Genomic DNA, 15,744 nt, shown 5'->3' with positions numbered 1-15,744 from the left:
TTTTTGAATAGAGCCGAATAAAGTTTTAAAAACCGAATTCTGTGGGGATATGAAAATGTAACAATATAAGCAGAGGTTACACTAGCTGCTGCATTTAAATAATGGAGGTAGAATTACAGTATATTAGGGAACAAAACGTGATTAAAAGTTGTCTGTTTTGCCATTGAAACCTATGGGGATGGGTGGGGTTACACAGCTTTCTGAAACCGAACAGCAGGGGGCGCCTGACCTGTGGTGGCTTCACTTTTAAGAGACGATGCTCTGTCCAGCTATATACAGTCTATGGTGGAGTTGTAAAAAAAAAAAAAAAAAAAAAAAAAAAGTATGTAAAAGTACGTAAAACTTCTAGTCCCTCTTATGGTAATAATTCTCGAGACTGTGAGAGAGACTGTGAGAGATTGTAAGAGGTGTAAATGGGAAAAAAATGGAAAGAAAGATGGAAAAATGGATGAAAGAGAGGGGAGGGAGAGACCACAAAAGGAGGGGGAGAGGGAGAGAGAGAGAGAAAGAAAGAACTGAGCGGTTTGGGCTATTCTCTCCTGTGGGATGTAGCTGTAGTTTTGTACTATATGTAAGAGAGAGGGAGAAAAAGAGAAAGGGGGAAAAAAGAGATGGAGCTGTAGAGGGATGGAAAGGAAGAGTGAAAGAGAGAGTGAGATGGAGAGGAGGAGTGATAAAGAGATGGAGAGAGACAGCGAGAGGGATTGCAAGAGAGACTGCAAGATAGGTGCAAATAGGCAAAGAAACAGAATAAAGAGAAAAGAAAAGATGGAAAAATGGATGAAAGAGAGGAGAGGAAGAGAGAGAGAAAAATAAAAAGTGCTAAGCTTTTCTCTCCTGTGGGATGTAGCTGTAGTTTTGTACAAACCATAGGGGGGAGAGAGACAGAGAGAGAGAGAGAGAGAGAGAGAGATAAATAGGTAACGATAAAAAAAAAATAAGCCAAAAAAAAAGACGAGAAAAATGACAATGCATATGTTGAAAGAGAGAGAGACATGTAGGGAGGAAGAGTGAGAGAAAGAGAGAAAAATAGGTAGTGATAATAAAATTAAAAGAAAGATGAGAAAAAGGAGACGTAAAAATGCATAAGTTGAAAGAGAGCGAGATGGAGTGAAGAAGGGTGAGAGAGTGAGAGATGGAGAGGTAAGAGAGAGATAAATAGGTAACGATAAAAACAAAAATAAACGAGAGAAAGATAAAGGGTTAAAGACAGAGAGAGAGAGAGAGAAAGATAAAGGGTTAAAGAGAGAGAGAGAGAGAGAGAGAAAGAAAGAAAGAAAGGGTAAGAGAGAGAGAATGAGAGAGAGAGAGAGAGAGAGAGAGAGAGAGAGAGAGGGAAAGGCACACCGAGAGCATGGTGGAGTGATTTATGGCCCACGGTTGCAAATCAACAAGTTGAAGTTTAATTGTTTTCTTTGTGACGGGGGGACGCTGTAGTTAATCCCACCTGGTGATGGATGACGGGGGGTCCGAGCACTCCGTCTTTCCGGCTCTGGCAGAGAAATAAAACCAGTTGACAAAGGCAATTAATTGGCGTGAAAGTATTGTATTAAGGATGGGAAATGGATTCCGGGAGCTGATCTGGAGACATATTTCACTGATGAAAGGGTGCCAGTGGGTCCTCGCTCCTCTCGCTCCCGTCTTTAAATAAACCATTAGCATTTCTCTTAGCGATAAGGCCTATCTGCACCCATTTCCTTCTTATCCAGCAGCAAATGAGCCACGTCACCGCAGATTACACTATTGTGAGGCTGCGTTTCAGAAAATGTGCTCTAGTTAGATGAAAGGTGTCTTTTTTTTATACTGAACTCATTTTATAGACTGCACGCTGAAATCACACTGCAGATATCCAGTGTGTAATATAATGTTCGCTCAGATGCTGAGCGATTGGAAATGTTTCGGGACCACTTTGAAAGTGCACAGTGGTCTTTATATGCTTTCAAAATGTACTGCAGGTAAGAAAAGTTTAAACTAATGCAATACATCAGATTGGAGTGTTTAAATCACCAATTCAATGATCAGGTTAATGTAATTTAATTGAGTCTTATACATCTAATTCTGCCTCAGTCTAATACAGATATGTGACCACCTTCTAAAATAAGTGAGTAAAGTGTATTGTAACATACAGTAATGCATCAGATTTTACTGTTTTTGTGTCAGATCTTCAGAAAAATCAGATTGTGATGTTTTACATGAAGGCTACAGTACACAGATACAATTAGACTTTAATACAAACTAAGAAATCAGACTGTCCTTTTGAGTAGTCCCTGTTCTTTAATATCTAACCTAGAATCACCTTGTCAATAATCTGATACCTGTACTTAATCCAAGCTTCAAATTACCTTTTTGCACACTGTTGATGCTTCTATACATACAGTCATATGAAAAAGTTTGAGCACCCCTATTAATCTTAATCATTTTTAGTTCTAAATATTTTGCTAAATGCTTTTGCATACCTCAGGCGACTCTGTTTGTGGCGTGCTTGCAGAAATGGCTTCTTTCGCATCACTCTCCCATACAGCTTCTCTCCTTGTGCAAAGTGCGCTGTATTGTTGAGCGATGCACAGTGACACCATCTGCAGCAAGATGATGCTGCAGCTCTTTGGAGGTGGTCTGTGGATTGTCCTTGACTGTTCTCACCATTCTTCTTCTTTGCCTTTCTGATATTTTTCTCGGCCTGCCACTTCTGGGCTTAACAAGAACTGTCCCTGTGCTCTTCCATTTCCTTACTATGTTCCTCACAGTGGAAACTGACAGGTTAAATCTCTGAGACAACTTTTTGTATCCTTCCCCTGAACAACTATGTTGAACAATCTTTGTTTTTAGATTATTTGAGAGTTGTTTTGATGAGCCCATGATGCCACTCTTCAGAGGAGATTCAAACAGGAGAACAACTTGCAATTGGCCACCTTAAATACCTTTTCTCATGATTGGATACACCTGGCTATGAAGTTCAAAGCTCAATTCTGTGCTTCAGTAAGTCAGTAAAAAGTAGTTAGGAATATTCAAATCAATAAAATGATAAGGGTGCCCATACTTTTGCACCGGTCAAATTTTGGTTTAATGCATATTGCACATTTTCTGTTAGTACAATAAACCTCATTTCAATCCTGAAATATTACTGTGTCCATCAGTTATTAGATATATCAAACTGAAATGGCTGTTGCAAACACCCAAATATTTACAACTGAAAATGATTAAGATTAATAGGGGTGCCCAAACTTTTTCATATGACTGTAACTTCACCAATACTCTTGTTAACTAGTTATCTGGACATTTATTACATTTTGAAATTATTTTGTTTTTCTTAAATGAACTCGCCAATCTAGAATCAACAACTGAGCCCCTATTTAAGTTATCTATACTACCAAGATAGCAAAACATCCGAAATTTACTTCTCACCCCTCATTTCCAGACCACCACACCCATCAGTGTAGCTATATTAATAAGCACTGTTGCTATTTAAACAACGCAGGCAGAGGAAGTGAAAATAGAGTGTTGACAGGGTGTAAGGTAGCCTTGCGGAGATAATATCCCAAGAAATAGTCAAAAGATCAATCCAGGAAAACACTGGAATTAGCTCACCCAGCTTCTTGCAGCGTCTGAACTGGTTTGAGAGTAATCCGCTTTTCAAAGTCAAAGATGAGTAAAAAATTAAAAAAAAAAATAGAGGAAAAAAAATGTTAGTATTGAGCAACAATTATCCTCAAGACAAGAAAAGGCCCCAACCTTGTTCCTCCATGAAAATGGCTGCCACACTTCCCTCTATGTTCAAAATAAGAGTCCCTAGTCAGAATAAAAGAGAAAACAATAGTAAAACCCCCAGAAAAAAAATAAAACTAAAATATGAAGAGGCCAGAACACTGATCATATCATCCCAGTGATAACACATCAAAGAAAGTAAGAACTTTATTTTCTGTGGTTACCCAAAGAACACTGCCTAAAACACCTATGAGTGTAGTATTAATATTTAAAAATAGGTTCTCCACAGGTCCCATTATTTAGTGTAGTGTCACAATGTGCAGTGTTTTACTTGAGTTCAGTTTTGTTGTTGGGATGCCAGCTGACGTCATATTTGACCCTTAACAAAGGCAGTCCAAACAAAGAAAATGTCCCAAAAATGCTCAGAAATAAGGAGCAGTCCAAGCAAAGACAATGTCTCAAGAAATACTCAAAATTAACAGCAATCCTAGCAATGAAAATGTCCCACAAATACCTAAAAATGTACAGCAATCCAAGCAGACAATATTCCAAAATTACTCAAAAATGAACAGAAATCCAAGCAAAGAATATATTCCAAAAATATAAAAAAATTAACACCAATCCAAGTGAAGAAAATATCCAAAAAATTCTCAAAAATAAACAGCAATGCAAGTAAAGAAAATATATCGAGAAATACTCAAAATTAACAGCAATCCTAGCAAAGAAAATGTCCCAAAAATACTCAAAAAGTAACTTTAATTCTAGCAAAGACAATATACCAAACATATGTACAGTAATCATATACAAAAATAATGATACAAAAAATGTGGAGTAATCCTAGCTAAGACATTTTACCAAGAAAAACTTAAAATGAGCAGCAATCCAAACAAAGAAATTATCCCAAAAATACTCAAAATTAGCAGCAACTCCAGCTAATACAATGTCCCAAGAAATACTAAAAAGTAACCTAGTAATCCTAGCAAAGAAAATATACCAAACATAATCAAAAATGTGCAGTAATCCTAGCAAAGAAACTATCCCACAAATACTCAAAATATACAGCAATTCTAATAAAGAATAAATCCCAAAAATACTGAAAAATGTACAGTAATCCTAATTAAGAAAACATTCCAACAATACTTAAAAATGAGAAGCAATCCAAGCAAAAAAAGCAAATACACTATTCCAAGAAATAATCAAAATTGTACAGTAATCCTAGCAAAGAAAATAACCCTAAAATACTTAAAAAAATGTACAATAATCCTAATTGTGAAAACAACCCAACAATACTTTAGAAATGAGTAGCAATCCTAGTAAACACACTATTCCAAGAAAAACTCAAAAATGTACAGTATTCCTAGCTAAGAATATATCACAAGAAATACTAAAAAATTAACAACAATCCAGGCTAAGACAATTCCCAATGAGTACTCAAAAATGTACTGTAATCCAAGCAAAGAAATTATTCCAAAAATACACAAAAATGTACAGTAATCCAAGCAAAGAAAATATCCCAAAAATACTCAAAATTAACAGCAACCAAAGCTAAGATAATGTACCAAGGAATACTCAAAAATCTACAGTAATCCAAGCAAAGACAATATCCAAGGAAATACTGAAAAATATACAGAATTCTAATGAAAAATAAATGCCAAAAATACTCAAAAATGTACAGTAATCCTAGCGAAGAAAATATCCCTAAAATCCTTAAAAATGTATAATAATCCTAATTAAGAAAACATCACAACAATACTTAAAAATGAGCAGCAATCCAAGCAAAAAAAAATCCTAGTAAATACATTATTCCAAGAAGTACTCAAAAATGTACAGTAATTCTAGCAAAGAAAATATAACAAAAATAATAAAAAGTAGAGTAATCCTAGCTAAGAAAATATCAATACAAGAAATACAAAAAAATGAACAATAATCCAGGCTAAGACGATTTCCCAATGAAAACTCAAAAATGTACAGTAATCCATGCAAAGAAAATAACCCAAAAAATCTCAAAAATGTACAGTAATCCAAGCTAAGAAAATATCCCAAAAAAACACAAAAATGTACAGTAATCCAAACAAAGACATATTTTAGGGACTATATTTTCTGTGGTAACCTAAATAACCTATATCTATACCTAAAACACCTATGAAAATAGTATTAATCATCAAAAACAGGTACTCCACAGGTCCTTTTATGCAGTGTGGTGTTAAGTTTTACTTGAGTTCAGGTTTGTTGTTGGGATGCCAGCTGACGTCATATTTGACCCTAAACGAGGCCATTAGTGACCCCAGAGATTAGACTGTATTTTTGATGATCTCCTGCACATTTCCTCCTCCGCCTCTGGTTATGTGTTTTATAAGAGACTCTACATGTCTGAACCTGAAAACACCTATAGCGTCATTTTCTGACCAGGCAACAGGATGTTAAATCCGTGTCTGCTCTTATTTATTATAGATATTGCTGTCTGGATCAGAAGATGAGGAAAAGTTGTGTGATTGATTTCTGGCCAGAAAACTGGGAAAATGCTCCAGTGAGTGAGCGTTCAGAGCTCTGCCGCTCGCTCAGCTATAAAACTGCTCCACATTACACACGATAACGGCTCAATACCAGATATGAGGGAATACAAAATCAGCATTAGACTGCGCTCGATTTCTTCAGCTTATCTGATAGAATATCATCCTCATCCCAGCCAGAATAAAGTAAAGTGTGTGTGAAGTGTTCTGAAACTATTCTGCATATTCGTACAAGTGTACACTGCTTTTTATTAATATTATTCAATTAATATTATTCTTCCCTCTGCTACTGACAACTTTTATAGAGATGTGGATTTGATTTTCCAGCAGGACTTGGCACGCTGCCCACACTGCCAAAAGGAAAAAGGAGAGTTGAGGTGCACATTGAATTCTGCGTGATTTGATCAGTCGTGGATTTATGTTTTTTGGATACAATCCGGGTTAGCACCCGAACATCCCTTTCAGACAGCTTCCTCTTACAGTGTCCACAGTTAATCCTGTTGGATGTGGTTGGTCCTTCTTGGTGGTATAATGACATTACCCTGGATACCGTGGCTCTTGATGCATCACAAAGACTTGCTGTCTTGGTCACAGATGCACCAGCAAGACGTGCACCAACAATTTGTCCTCTTTTGAACTCTGGTATGTCACCCATAATGTTGTGTGCATTGCAATATTTTGAGTAAAACTGTTAAAGCTCTTACCCTGCTAATTGAACCTTCACACTCTGCTCTTACTGGTGCAATGTGCAATTAATGAAGATTGAGCACCAGGCTGCTCCGATTTAGCCATGAAACCTCCCACACCAGGACAGATTGCCTGTTCTGACCTAGTCTTTCCACCTTGACAACTTGCTAAAATCAAATAAAATATATTTAAACATGTATATGGATGAATGTTTTAACAAATATTCACGAATTGACCTGCCTAATATTGTATATTAATATAGTGCATGCTCCCCCAACACCCTGAAGATGTCTTGTGATGTCTGGCACTGTTTTATTGAGTAGCAGATCCTTTAAGTCCTGAATCTTGTGTTGTTAGCAGGTTTAGTGTTGAAATAATTCTCAGTACTAGAGTGGTTTTTAATCCCAGTCATGAGGACCCCATGCAGCTCATGCTTTTATTCCATTCTGCTCTGATGCTCCTTACTCAGCTAATTGGAATTACCTGCTGAGTTACATCAGGAGCATTAGAGCCTGAAAAAAGCCGAAATTAAAACAAAACATATGGGTTGGGCGAAGAGCGTCCGCTAAAGAGCCTCCAGGATTTCTAAACTGCATTGATTTCACATCAGGGGTCGATTTTACAGCTTATTAAAGCTATAAACATGTCCCTTTAATATCAGTCTTCTCAGCAAAACACCTGCTCTATATGTACCTGCATCTACAGCAAACCATTGGTCAAACTGCTAACCAGAGAGAGAGAGAGAGACATTAGGAGATGGTTTAACCCTTTAACAGACATCGTAACTGCACAGTAGATCTCTTTTTAATCAAATACCCAGACAACATGTCAATATGGGGACTAGATAGTCTATGGTTCTTTGTTGGCCTTACATATTGATGTCAGTGATTGGACCAGAAGGGGTTAAACTGTTGTTGGCACTTTATGGGTGGTGCACTACACATGGAGCCTAGAAAGGACAAGACAAGACAAGACAACCATATGTCTCAACCTTTAACCCATCTGTGCAGTGAACATGAACATCCATTGCTGTGGCACTCAAAAAACACTGAGGGTTAACTCTTTGAACCCTAGGCTGTTTTGGTGTGTTGTTTCTCCGTTTTTGTTTAGTTCCTCACTTTTTCTTTGGACACTTTTGAGTCATTAACTGATACTATTTGGTTTGAAACATCATATAAATATGTTTGAAGCACTAAAGGTAAATAATGTTGGTTGAGGAAGGAGTTCTTACTTTTTTTGGTGATTTTCTCAATGGGTTTCTTGCAGATGCTTTCTAACCGTATGTGCGATTTTGGATGGAAAATCCGTTCGTAGGTTTCTAAGGGTTGGACTGGCTGTAGAAACTTTTGACTGGGATTCCCGCCATCTTGCTTTTACCAACCGAGTACTAACAAAATTAATATAAACTATTTTGTTCAGACATTCACCTATTAATTAATAAATAAATAAATGATTAATACTCTGGAAAGCTCTGGAAAAAAGAACAGATTATAATAAAAAAATAAAACCTCTGGAATATAATCAAGAGGAGGATGGATTAACTGCTTGAATTTTTGCACCAGGAGTAAAGCAGCATAAAGTTATCCAAAAGCAGTGTGTAAGACTGATGGAGGAGAACATGCCGAGATGCATGAAAAGGCAAGATGCATGAGTGTTATATCCTTCTTTTTGTGTGCATTACAGGCAGAAAAATGGCCCTTCTTTAACCTTTTAAAAACAAGAAATGGTTGCCCTAATAAACCCTAATGCAGCTGAATCAATCTCTACATTTAGAATAATTGGTGGCAGGTCCTTAGTCTTCTGGACCACTCCTATTATTGGCCCATTATTGGGGTCAGTAGTTTATTTTAACATTTAAAAATGATCCTTGTCATTTGGCATCAGACGGACCTAATCAGTCTAGAAACAAAACTGTAGCTTTTTACAATATGTAAATAAACTAGTTTCAAACATAAAATTTGATGAAAAATGTTACCTGACCGTGATTTCTGTCTGGACTGGCTGTAGAAACTTTTGACTGGGATTCCTGCCATCTTGCTTATAAGTTCTGAGTACTGGTTTGTTAATATAACTATTTTGCTCAGACATTCACCTATTGATTCATAAGTAAATAAATAAATAATACATATAGCTCTGAAAAAAAGAGATCACTTAAAAGCTTGATTTTACCAAATTGAAAACCTCTGGAATATAATCAAGAGGAAGATGGATGATCACAAGTCATCAAACCAAACTGAACTGCCTGAATTGTTGCACCAGGAGTGTTAGGCATAAAGTTATCAAAAAGCAGTGTGTAAGACTGGTGGAGAAGAACATACCGAGATGCATAAAAATCCAAGATGCATGAGTGTTAGATCCTTCTTTTTGTGTGCATTACAGGCAGAAAAACTGCCCTTTTTTAAACCTTTTGGAAAACAAGAAATGGTCGCCCTAATAAACTCTAATGCAGCTAAATTACTCTCCGAATTTAGAATAATTTAGAACAGTTGAACATGAGTCACTGGACGCTTCGGTTCTCTACGGTACTGTAAATAAAAATGGGTGACGTCCAGCTCCAGCTCCAGCTCAGCTCTGCTTCAGTCGTGATGCAGCCTAATTATCCCCGTCTCGCCGCTCGCAGACTCTCCGGCTAACGTTAGCGGGCGGGAAACGCCCACGCTGCATTTTGTGTTTATTAGAGCACCACTGAGGGCTGCTGTTTACCTAAATGCATGCCTAATGCTCCTGAGGATTCGTCCACAGCTCTGACCCAACGCAGTCATTTGATTATTTATTCATTCATTTATTTATTTATTTATTCGTGCACTCGTTTGTTTGTTCGTTTGTTGACTCATAGATTTGTTTAGCTGTGCATCCATGTGTTTGTTTGATTATTAATTTATTTATTTGTTTGTAGTGTGTGTTTGTAGTTGGTTGAACAGAGAGAGGCTGATGTTGTTCTCAGCAAACAGTCGAGTCTTTCTGCACTGGCTGAGATTTAATTAAGTCGAGGATAAATCATATATGTCCTCGTTCAGTTCTTAAAAACTGTACAAAGACAATTCCAAAATAAAATAAAAATATTGAAATGAAAACAATGACTTAATTATACAGTATAATCCAGTTCTGTTTCAGCACTGTGACTGTTCTAGAATGCCTAGAATTAACGTAATTGAGCGAGTCAAATTTTAAATGGGTTGTTTCTAAATAAGTAAATAGTAGTGTTTGTTAACATTAATGCATTCAATTAATCTGGAAACGTTTATTTATTTATTGTTTGTTTACTTTTTTTCTATATGTTTATGTCTGGCCTCACATTTAGTGATGCCACAACACCAGCAGGGTGAAGACTAGCACATGTGAAGTTAGACTCCGCCTCTTTTTGAACTGCTGCTGATGCTGCATTACCGAGTAGTAATAGCTCAGAGGAAAGCGCAGCGACTCGGTTCTGATACAACAGCTCACAGACGCAGCCTTGTGCTGATCAACATCACCCTAGGAGTGATGAGGGGAAAGAGCGCCATCTGCTGTACCCTCCCAAAGAGAGAGCAAGGCCAATTGTGCTCTCTCAGGGCTCCGGCAGCTGATGGCAAGCTGCATCACTGGGATTCGAAGCAAACAAACTCCTGATCATAGTTGCAGCGCTTTAGTCTGCTGGACCACTACCATTATTGGCCCATTGATTGCTTACATGTTGTTTCTTGACTCAGTAATTTGATAATCCACTCTGTTGTCAATGCAAAGGAAGTTTGCAAAAAACAGTGTTCTCATATCAGATCAGTACTTTATTCTAACATTTAAAAATGATCTTTGCTATTTGGCCTCAGAAGAACCTAATCAGTCTAGAATTAAAAACTGTAACTTTTTACAATAAGTGAATGAACTGATTTCAAACATCAAATTCGATGAAAAATGTTACCTGACCGACATTTCTGTCTGGACTGGCTGTAGAAACCCGCCATCTTGATTTTAATCAATTACATACTGGTTTGTTTATGGATTATCGAAATCAATATTAACTATTTTGTTCAGACATTCACCTCTTTATTAATTAATGAATAAATAATTAATACATACAGCTCTGGACAAAAAAAAAAATAAGAGATGACCTAAAAAAGATGAGTTTCTTTGATTTTACCAAAGTTTATCAAACCAAGCTGAACTGCTTGAATTGTTGCACCAGGAGTAAAGGCATTAAGTTATCCAAAAGCGTTGTGTAAGACTGGTGGAGAAGAACATGCCGAGATGCAGTGTTAGAGTGTTAGATCCTTCTTTATAATGTAGAGTCACCTGAAATTGAGACTTTCAGTTAACAGCTGTGCTGAACTCATCAAGAGTTAATTACTTGAATTTCTTGTCTTTTAATGAGTTTGAGAGCATCAGTTGTAAAGAAGTAAAGAGGTAGGAATTTCTCTAACAACATATTAAAAATATATATATTTTTTCATTGCATACTTGTTTATCTGTTGAGTCGTGTTTGTTTGTTTGTTTGTTTATTTGTTTATTTGTTTGTCCTTGTTCTTGGTAAAAAGCTGAGTCTTCTTCACTCTGTTTGAGATTTAATTAAGTCGGGATAAAACCAGGTCTATCTTCATTCAGTTTATAGAAATGACCTTCGCCTTAAATTACGGTAATGAATCGTGACTGGTGGTGGTGGTGGAGGAGGGTGGAGCTGCTGGGGTTGAAAAGAAAACAATGAGTGCTGGAATAAAAAAAAAGACAATGAGAGAGAGAGAATGGCTGGCATGTATTTGAGAATAGAAAAGTGTGTGTGTGTGTGTGTGTGTCGTCGTCCACCTCCAATTTTACACAGTACATGATTCCAATCTCTGCGTGGTGAACTAAAGGCCACGGCTGCTGCTAAACAGGGTTAATTGATTGACATGGTGTAATGAGGTATTACCATAACGATCAATCATACTTAGCTATGATCAATTGTGATGACCGCAGTCAGAGCTTTTGTGCCAACACAAGTGTGCGCCGGGCACCAACCGCCCAACACCCCCACCCCAACCCCCAGCTCCTAAGCCCCTCCCACCCCCGAATGACCCTCCTGCACAAAAAATGCTGCACTATTTTGGGAAGGTGACTCATTAATCACCATGTGAGCCAAAAGAGGACGAGAGACAGAGGTTGGCGCACCTTAAGCACAAATCATCCCTCAATAAAAGAGATAAGCGCTGTCGTGATCCGGGGCAGATGACTGACGAGGTGGAGCTTCTTTTTTTATACCACACGCAATCAGGGTGACATTATAATGTTGTCAGACCAGGAGCTTAAACAGCCAATCATCATGCTTTATACTGAGCGGTGTGCCTCTGGGTTCAGTTCTGGACCCATCACTGTTTCAAATTGTATGCTTTTGTTTGATGTTATAATTGTTTTTTTTTTTCAGTATTAATAGATCCTAATTGTCATAATATCATATTATTGTAGCCAATACTAGCTAAACTTTTAAATTTTACTTGCATGAATGAATAATTGGATGGATAATTGGATAAATCTTAAAATAGATGAATGAATAGGTGGATGGATTTAAAGGAACAACTATATGAACAGTGAATGGATGACTGATAAATGACTGATGAGTGGAAGATGGATATATAGATAGATGGACAGATAAATAAATGAATGGCTGAATCTACAGATGTCTGGTTTGGTCAATAAATTAATGGATATGACGATGTATTGCTTATTGGATGGATTGATCTAAAAGACCAAATGAATGAATGGTGAATGTATGATTGATAAATGACTCATAAGTGGATGAAGGATGGATGGATGGATGGATGGATACATCTAAAATACCTAATTAATGAATGGTGAATGGATGATTGATACATGACTGATGAGTGGATGATGGATGGATGGATACATCTAAAGGACCAAATTAATTAATGGTGAATGAATAATTGATAAATGACTGATAAGTGAATGATGGATGGATGTTTGGGTCAATGAATGAATTGATCTAAAGATTGATTGATTATTGGATGGATGGATGGATACATCTAAAAAAGAAAAAATAAATAGGTGAATGGATCTAAAAGGCCAACTAAATGAATGGTGAATGGATGGCTGATAAATGACTGATGAGTGGATGATGGATAGATGCTTGGATGGATAGATGGACAGATAAATAAATTAATGGTTGGGTCAATAAATGAATGTCTCTAAAGATGGATTGATCATTGGATGGATAGATGGATGGATGGATGGATGGATGGATATAAGTCCAAGTCCAAGAACAAATGAATGAATGGTAAATAGATGACTGATAAATCACTGATGAGTGGATGATGGATGGATAGATGGATTGATACATCTAAAGACCAACTGAATGAATGGTGAATGGATGACTGATAAAGGACTGATGAGTGGATGATGAATAGGTGCTTGGATGGATAGATGGACAGATGAATAAATCAATGGCTGAATCTACAGATGTCTGGTTGGGTCAGTAAATTATTGTATCTAAAGAGGTATTGATCATTGGATGGATGGATATATAGATACATCTAAAGGACCAACTAAATAATTGGTGAATGGTTGACTGATAAATGATTGATGATTAGATAAGTAGATGAACGGATGCTTGGATTGGATGGAGGTTAGGTGGATGGATGGATAGATAGTTGCATAATTGGTCGGATAGATGCATGTAGTTATGGACGTAAGGGTGTTTGGGTGAATGGATGAATGAATGGATGGGTGGATGGATGGATGGATGGATGAATGGATCTAAAAATGGACTCCAGTGTGGTACTGTAATAGGATGGCACTGCTGCAACAAGTCAGCTGGTCTTTTTTTCCCTCCTAGATATTCCACCCATCAGTTATGAGTGGTTATTATTACAAATGGATGATGAATAGGTGCTTGGATGGAAAGATAGACAGAAAAATAAATGAATGGCTGGATCAACAGATGTCTGGTTAGGTCAGTAAATTAATGGATCTTAAAATGTATTGATTAATGCATGGATGATCTAAAATGAATGGTGAATGAATGATTGATAGATGACTGATGAATGGATAGAATTTGAACATACTTTTTGACAGTCATTTTAGTTTCAGGACCCGTATCTGTGATATCCTCTATAACTGGTAAACTGAAACACTTCCACTCCTGCAGTACATGCTGGATCAGTGTCTGCACTGCTGGAAGTGATAAACCCATCAATGCCTCCATCTCGTCTAGACTGGATTACCGCAGCGCTCCGTTATCTACTCTACCCAAGAGCTCTATCACTAATTTAAGAGAGACTCTGCCTGAATGTTCACACTGTGCACCACACTGAGAAATTACATTACACTGGCTTTTATATCCATTCTTTAGTGACCCATATCATTTAGAGATATTTTATATATTCTTGCTAGATCATTCAGATCACCAGCCACGCCACTTACTGATCATCTCAAAAAACAGCAGAAAAGTCAGAATTAGTTGCTGTAGCACCAAATTCATTCAATATAACATATATGTATATATACAGGACTTCAGTTTCTGAATCAGTTTCTCTGATTTTGCTATTTATAGGTTTATGTTTGAGTAAATGAGCATTATTCTATAAACTACAGACAACATTTCTCCCAAATTCCAAATAAAAAATTGTAATTTAGGGCATGTAATTTATTTGCAGAAAATGAGAAATGGCTGAAATAACAAAAAAGATGCAGAGCTTTCAGACCTCAGATAATGCAAAGAAAACAAGTTCATATTCATAAAGTATAAAATATTAATTAACTTCAGAAATCAATATTTGGTGGAATAACCCTGGTTTTAATCCGTTTTCATGCATCTTGGCATCATGTTCTCCTCCACCAGTCTTACACACTGCTTTTGGATAACTTTATGCTGCTTTACTCCTGGTGCAAAAATTCAGTTTGGTTTGATGGCTCGTGATCATCCATCTTCCTCTTGATTATATTCCAGAGGTTTTCAATTTGATGAAATCAAAGAAACTCATCATTTTAAGTGGTCTCTTATTTTTTTCCAGAGCTGTACACAAATTTGGAGTTATGAGGGGTTGAACTTTCCATCGTTCCTCATCACCTGATTCTTACAATAAAGTAAGAAAAGAAAAATTACTTCTTGAGTGTCTGTTGGTCTGTTATACACAAAACTTAAATGGACGCACAAACACAACCAGTCAGATATGGCAGGAAGAAGAAAAAAAGTTTCATACTTGTTGCTATATTTGAATAAACTAATCATAGAAGCATCAAGAAACACAGAATTTGACACACCATCATGATTTTCGAGTCCATAGGGTTAATACAATTTGACTAAAACCATGTTTTAAATGGCTTTTGAGTGCTCCAACAGACTAAAATGTTGCCACAGTGATCTGGGGATCACCAGTCTGAATACCAGATTGTGCTGTTTGCATCAGCAGCCAGAGTCAGAGAGAGCACAATTGGTCATGCTCTCTCTTGCCTCATCACTACCATTGTGATGTTGGTCAGCACAGGCATCTGTTTGCTAATGTATTAGAGCTGGGGATCTAGTGCTTTCCTCCAAGCGCATTGCTTGTCTTGTGGTGAAAAAAAAAGAGGCGGAGTCTGACTTCACATGTATCGGAGGAGGCATGTGCTAGTCTTCACCATCCTAGTGTTGGGGACATTGCTAATAATAGTGGAGATACAAGACATTGGGGATAAAATGGGATACAATTTGATATAAATGTAAAATGAGATGGTTTAAAAGAAGTACCAGTCAAAAGTTTGGACACATATAACATTTGTAATTATTTAGTAAATAAAAGTATTTTATATTTTGTATTCTTCTAAGTAGCACCTTTTGCTTAGATTAGACAGTTTTCCACATATTGGCTGGATTTTCTCAGTCAGCTTTACGAGGTAGAGT

This window comes from Astyanax mexicanus, chromosome 2 (genome assembly GCF_023375975.1).
Source record: "Astyanax mexicanus isolate ESR-SI-001 chromosome 2, AstMex3_surface, whole genome shotgun sequence".
Taxonomy (NCBI): domain Eukaryota; kingdom Metazoa; phylum Chordata; class Actinopteri; order Characiformes; family Acestrorhamphidae; genus Astyanax; species Astyanax mexicanus.
Note: the sequence above shows the minus strand (reverse complement) of the source record.